The sequence below is a fragment of the Triticum aestivum genome, chromosome 4A (genome assembly GCF_018294505.1).
Source record: "Triticum aestivum cultivar Chinese Spring chromosome 4A, IWGSC CS RefSeq v2.1, whole genome shotgun sequence".
Classification (NCBI taxonomy): domain Eukaryota; kingdom Viridiplantae; phylum Streptophyta; class Magnoliopsida; order Poales; family Poaceae; genus Triticum; species Triticum aestivum.
In genome coordinates, this window is record NC_057803.1 from 179,378,257 (window position 1) to 179,385,135 (window position 6,879).

Here is a 6,879-nt window from a genome sequence, read left to right on the forward strand (position 1 = left end):
GACCTGAGAATGCTTGATAGGACGCAGACTAATCATGAAGAAATGAACTTTCATTTCTCAAGTCCTCGTATTTCTTTATCTGTTCTCTTGCCTGATGAAATTGATCTGATGAATTGATGTCATATTCTTCACTGATGAAGTATATGAGTTTGTAAGCTGCACTAATTCATCTGCAGGATGATCAAGCCAAAGCCACTGAGTGGGTTCTCGATAGTGGATGTACAAATCACATGACTGGTGACAAGAAACTATTGATGGATGCTCCATTATCTCCGTCGCATCTGAAGCATATCATCTTTGCTGACAAAGGCAAAAGTCAGGTATTGGGTCTAGGTAAGGTTGCAATCACAAAGGATCGACACACAGATAAAGTCATGCTTGTTGAGTCCCTAGGATACAACCTTATGTCTGTCTCAATGCTTTGTGATCTTGATATGGTTGTTGTCTTTGGCAAGTATCGTTGTGTTGTGGTTATGGAAGGTGACAATTCCAAAGTCTTCAAAGGCTTTAGGAGAGGAGACCTGTATATTGTTGATTTCTCTACATGACCACAACCAGCCGTGTGTCTACTTGCAAAAGCTTCAGAAGGCTGGCTCTGACATCGACGACTTGGTCATGCAGGCATGAGGAATTTGCACACGCTTGCGAAGAAGAAGCATGTCATTGGCATCGAGAATGTAAAATTCCTCAAGGATCACCTATGTGGAGCCTGTGAAGCTGGGAAGATGACAAAGGCCAAGCATCCAGCGAAGACTATCATGACCACTACTCGTCCATTTGAATTGCTTCACATGGATCTCTTCGGTCCTAATCATTATTCTACTATTTGAAATGAAGCATCTCAATATGGCTTTGTTATTGTTGATGACTACTCTTGTTATACATGGGTACACCTTGTTACTTACAAACATGAAGTGCAGGAGGTCTTCAAACGATTTTCCTTGAGGGCTTCAACCAACTTTGGTGTGAAGATCAAGCACATCAGAAGTGACAATGGCACTGAGTTCAAGAATTCTGGTCTCGATGACTATCTTGATGAACTTGGTATTACTCATGAGTTATCTGCTCCTTACACTCCTTAGCAGAACGGCATCGTGGAGCGCAAGAACAAGACTCTTGCTGAGATGGCTCGCACTATGCTTGATGAATACAAAATGCCTCGTTTGTTCTGGACTAAGGCAATTGATACTGCATGCCACATCATCAACAGAGTATATCTTCACAAATTCTTCAAGAAGACTTCCTATGAACTCCTCACTGATAAGAAACCCAATGTATGTTATTTCAATGTCTTCGGTGCTAAATGTTGGATAAGAGATCCTCATCACAACTCAAAATTTGCATCGAAATTGCATCGAAAGCACATGAAGGTTTTATGCTTGGTTACGGAAAGGACTCGCACACCTATAGAGTCTTCAACAACGTTCTTCACAAGGTTGTTGAAACTGTAGATGTGCGGTTCGATGAAACTAATGGCTCGCAAAGAGAGAACCTACCTACTATGATAGATGAACCAGCACCTGAGGAAACTATCAAGTTCAAGGCTACTGAGGATGTCATTCCCACTGAAGAATCTGCTGAAGAATTCATTCCAGAACATGAAGAACGTCGAGCTAATGCACCTGAAGAAAATACTGAAGAAAATGGTGCTGAAGAGAATGCTGATCAAATTCTTCAACGGCAACCAGCTCATCCTCGCATTGCAAAAGAAGTGCAAGTTGAAAAGATCATCAATGACATCAAAGCGCCAGGTCCTCTCACACGCTCAAAAGCTTCACATTTGTCTAACTTTTGTGGGCACTATGCTTTTGTCTCTATTACAGAGCCCACTAAGGTAGATGAAGCATTTCTGGAGCCTGAGTGGATTCAGGCCATGCAAGAAGAATTACATCAGTTCGAGCTCAACAATGTCTGGGAACTGGTCAAACGTCCAGATCCTCGCAAGCACAATATCATCGGCACAAAGTGGATCTACCGCAACAAGCAAGATGAAAATGGCCTTGTGGTGAGGAATAAGGCACGACTTGTAGCTCAAGGCTACACACAGGTTTTGAAGATCCAAAGAATCCTGACAAAGTCTTCAGACTCAACAAGGCCCTCTATGGCCTCAAGCAGGCCCCACGGGCGTGGTATGATACTTTGAAGGAATTCCTCATGACGAAATGCTTCAAACCCGGTTCACTCGACCCTACTCTTTTCACTAAATCTTATGATGGTGAATTGTTTGTGTGCCAAATATATGTTGATGATATTATCTTTGGCTATACTGACCAACGTTATAGTGATGAATTTGCCTATATGATGAGTGAAGAATATCAAATGTCTATGATGGGAGAGCTGAAATTCTTCTTAGGACTTCAAATTCGTCAACAAAGCAATGGCATATTCATATCTCAGGAGAAATACCTCAAGGATGTACTGAGGAAATTCGGCATGCAAGATTGCAAAGGCGTAAAAATTCTTATGCCCACAAATGGCCATCTGTGCACTGATGAAAATGGTATTGACTTCGATCATAAGGTATACCGCTCCATGATTGGCTCTTTATTGTAATTATGTGCATCTAGGCCAGATATAATGCTTAGTGTTTGCATGTGTGCCCGATTTCAAGCTACACCAAAGGAATCACACCATAAGGATGTGAAGCATATTCTTCAATATCTAGCTCACACACCAACACTTGGATTATGGTACCCCAAGGGCGTGGCTTTTGATCTCATTGGATATTCTGACTCTGACTATGCTGGTGATCATGTGGACCGCAAGTCAACACCTGGTACATGTCATTTCCTCGGACGATCTTTGGTCTGTTGGTCCTCGAAGAAACAGAACTGCGTATCACAATCTACTGCTGAAGCTGAGTATATTGCCGCTGGTTCTTGCTGTGCCCAATTGCTATGGATGAAGCAAACTCTCAAGTACTACGGCGTCAACATGAAGAATGTGCCTCTCTACTGTGACAATGAGAGTGCCATCAAGATTGCTCACAACCCAGTTCAGCACTCAAAGACAAAGCACATTCAGATTCGTCATCATTTTCTTCGTGATAATGTGTTGAAGGGCAACATTTCTATTGAGCATGTGAAGACTGAAGAACAGCTAGCTGATATCTTCACAAAGCCCTTGGATGAGAAAAGATTTAGCAAGTTGCTGTGTGAGCTAAATATCCTAGAATCTTCGAATGTTCTTTGAAAAAGACACTCATCCTAACACTTATGCAAAATTGATGACTTAGATGTGCAACACATGAAGAAACGTTTTTCTTCAATTCAATGAAGAACAACACTCTTAGTGTGAAAAAATTAACGAAGAATTTGATTCTGAAAACCCTACGATAATTGTACGCGGTGTCTGAAATCATCATTCTTATACGGTGGGTCACGCCACCACCAAAAGTTGAAATTTCTCAATTATTCATATTCTTCAACTTTGCATTGTCTTCACTGCTTTCGTCGTTTTTCTTCATTGACTATATATATTTAAGTTTATGTCCTCTACAACATTCACTTGTTGCTAATTCTTCAAGTTGGTTTTTCTGCTAAGTGAATGTTATCGGACCCTTCCCCCTCTATGCTATACTCAACCCAAACTATTCACAAATTCTTCATGTATTTTCTATTTGAAACTCGTTCAAAATCTTCACTGTGTCCTTGACAGCTGAAGAAATTGCGAACATAACTTTAAAACCTATCTTATCTAAATTTTCGGCTTCGCCGCTCAAACCGTTCCGCATCCCACGTTATACTTATCCACTCACCCACGATCTAACGCGATCTCCACCTCTCACTATGTGGGTGACACCTGTCATGTGAATGAGAAGGGTCAGGGGCATGTTCGTCCAATTTCTTTGGGCGAGCAGTTTTTCACCGTGGCTATAAATACCCCTCCTTCCCTTCCTCACTTCTTTTACTCTACTCGACCTCTCTCCAGCTCGAGCTTCTCAAACCCTAGCGCCGCCGCTACTTCATCGCCGCCGGTGAGGAAGAGCTTCACTGCCTCGACCTCGTCACCGACGTACTCGTGCCGACCGCGGAAATCTTCACTCCGCCGCCGCCGTAGCCGTCTTCCTCCGCCAAGTTAGGGCGTGGAAGATCTGCACTGACGAACTTCACATCTCCTCACTCCAGTTCATCGTGTTCTTCATCCAGGGTAATTAAAAGTTACTTTTACTACCCTCGTTGATTCGAATGATTCTCTACAAAATCTTCAAAGGTGTTTTTTTTCATATCTTCACACACTAAACACCTCACAAGTCATCTGTTCTTGATTCGTTCCTCTAAGCATCATTTTTCTTCAAGATTCCTCAATTGTGTGGATCTTTGATCTATACAACTCTGGAACCTAAGACAAAGAATGCTTAGTGAAATTCTTCAAGACTCATCTGGTCAAATTCCTCAAACTTGTTCCTTTTGAAAAAGCTTCTGAGAACGCATATGACCTCTCCAAATTCCTCGCAACTATACTCTATTCATAGGTACTCATGTCAGCTACTGAATCACTAGGTTCTCATCAACTTAACTCATTTGCAGCGTTCCTCGAAGAAAAGTTGCCTACTTCTTCAGAGAATTCAATTGTCCAAATTCCTCAACTGAAGAAAATGGCTGACGGTAAGAAGCCACAGAAAGGAGGAAAGAGGCCTGAGGTCAATACAACGTTTGAGATCCCTGATGAAATATATGCTGGGTACTGCACACCTACTGAGGAAACCAAGAATGAGCGCAAAGTGTGCATTCAAAAGATAGAGAGGAGATGGGCACAAGAGTGGAGGGAGTACAGGTATGTAACTCCAAAGTACATGAAGAAATTCGCACTCAATCCTCCATGCCCAAGAGCTCCATTGACACCTGGCCAAATCGCTGATCCCACCAGCCTCAAGCGCGGTGAGGACTATCCTGATGAATGGGCCAACCGCCAAGCCAAGTTGGCTAAGCAAGCCAAAGAAGCAGTGAGGAAATTCAATGAAGACTCTGCTGCTGCTGCTGCTGCCTCTACTGAGGCCTTTGCTGTCAAGCCAAAGAAGGCTATGTCAAAGAAGCCTGCGTGCAAGCCAAGTGCTTCACCAACAATGCCCTCAAGGCCAAGTTCCTCAGCAATGCCCTCACGGCCAATTCCTCATGCTGCTCCTGCTCCCTCAAAATCCTCAGCTCCTCCGCCAAAGCCCTCAGCTGTTCCGACTAAATCCTCAGCACCTGTGCATCTTGCCTCATGCCGAAGGACTGCAGGCATGTCTATTGCCTTAGGTGTCTCAGCTAGCTCCTCAGTTGCACCAAGTTCCTCAGCTGGCCCCTCACTGCTGAAGACAAAGGCCACTGCTAGATGAGGTCCTTGTTGGGGAACGTAGTAATTTCAAAAAAATTCCTACGCACACGCAAGATCATGGTGATGCATAGGAATGAGAGGGGAGATTGTTGTCGACGTACCCTCATAGACCGGCAACGGAAGCGTTGACACAACGTAGAGGAAGTAGTCGTATGTCTTCCCAATCCGACCGATCCAAGTACCAAACGTACGACACCTCCGAGTTATGCACACGTTCAACTCGGTGACGTCCCTCGAGCTCCAATCCAGCAAAACGTTGAGGGAGAGTTTCATCAACACGACGGCGTGATGACGGTGATGATGTTCTACCAACACAGGGCTTCGCCTAAGCACTACTACGATATGACCGAGGTGGAATATGGTGGAAGGGGGTACCGCACATGGCTAAGAAACGATCAGGAAGATCAACTTGTGTGTCATGGGGTGCCCCCTTGCCCCTGTATATAAAGGAGGGAGAGGGGTAGGTGCGGCCGGCCCTAGGGGTGCGCCTGGAGGAGTCCTACTCCCACCGGGAGTAGGACTCCCCCCTCTTGCCTTGTTGGAAAAGGAAGGGAGAAGGGAGAAAGAGGAAAGGGGGGCGCCGCCCCCCTTCCTTGTCCAATTCAGACTAGGGGGGAGGGGGCGCGCAGCCTGCCCTGGCCAGCCCTCCTCTTCTCCCTTATGGCCCATGTAGGCCCAATAACCCCCGGGGGGGGGGGGGTTCCGATAACCCCCCGGTACTCCGGTAAAATCCTGATTTCACCCGGAACGTTTCCGATATCCAAATATAGGCTTCCAATATATCAATCGTTGTGTCTCGACCATTTCGAGACTCCTCGTCATGTCCGTGATCACTTCCGGGACTCCGAACAACCTTCGGTACATCAAAACACAAAAACCCTAATTACGATCGTCACCGAACTTTAAGCGTGCGGACCCTACGGGTTCGAGAACTATGTAGACATGACAGAGACATGTCTCCGGTCAATAACCAATAGCGGAACCTGGATGCTCATATTGGCTCCTACATATTCTACGATGATCTTTATCGGTTAGACCGCATAACAACATACGTTGTTCCCTTTGTCATCGGTATGTTACTTGCCCGAGATTCGATCATCGGTATCTTAATACCTAGTTCAATCTCGTTACCGGCAAGTCTCTTTACTCGTTCCGTAATACATCATCCCGCAACTAACTTATTAGTTGCAATGCTTGCAAGGCTTGAGTGATGTGCATTACCGAGAGGGCCCAGAGATACCTCTCCGACAATCGGAGTGACAAATCCTAATCTCGAAATACGCCAACCCAACAAGTACCTTCAGAGACACCTGTAGAGCACCTTTATAATCACCCAGTTACGTTGTGACGTTTGGTAGCACACAAAGTGTTCCTCTGGTAAACGGGAGTTGAATAATCTCATAGTCATAGGAACATGTATAAGTCATGAAGAAAGCAATATCAACAAACTAAACGATCAAGTGCTATGCTAACGGAATGGGTCAAGTCAATCACATCATTCTCCTAATGATGTGATCCCGTTAATCAAATGACAACTCATGTCTATGGTTAGGAAACATA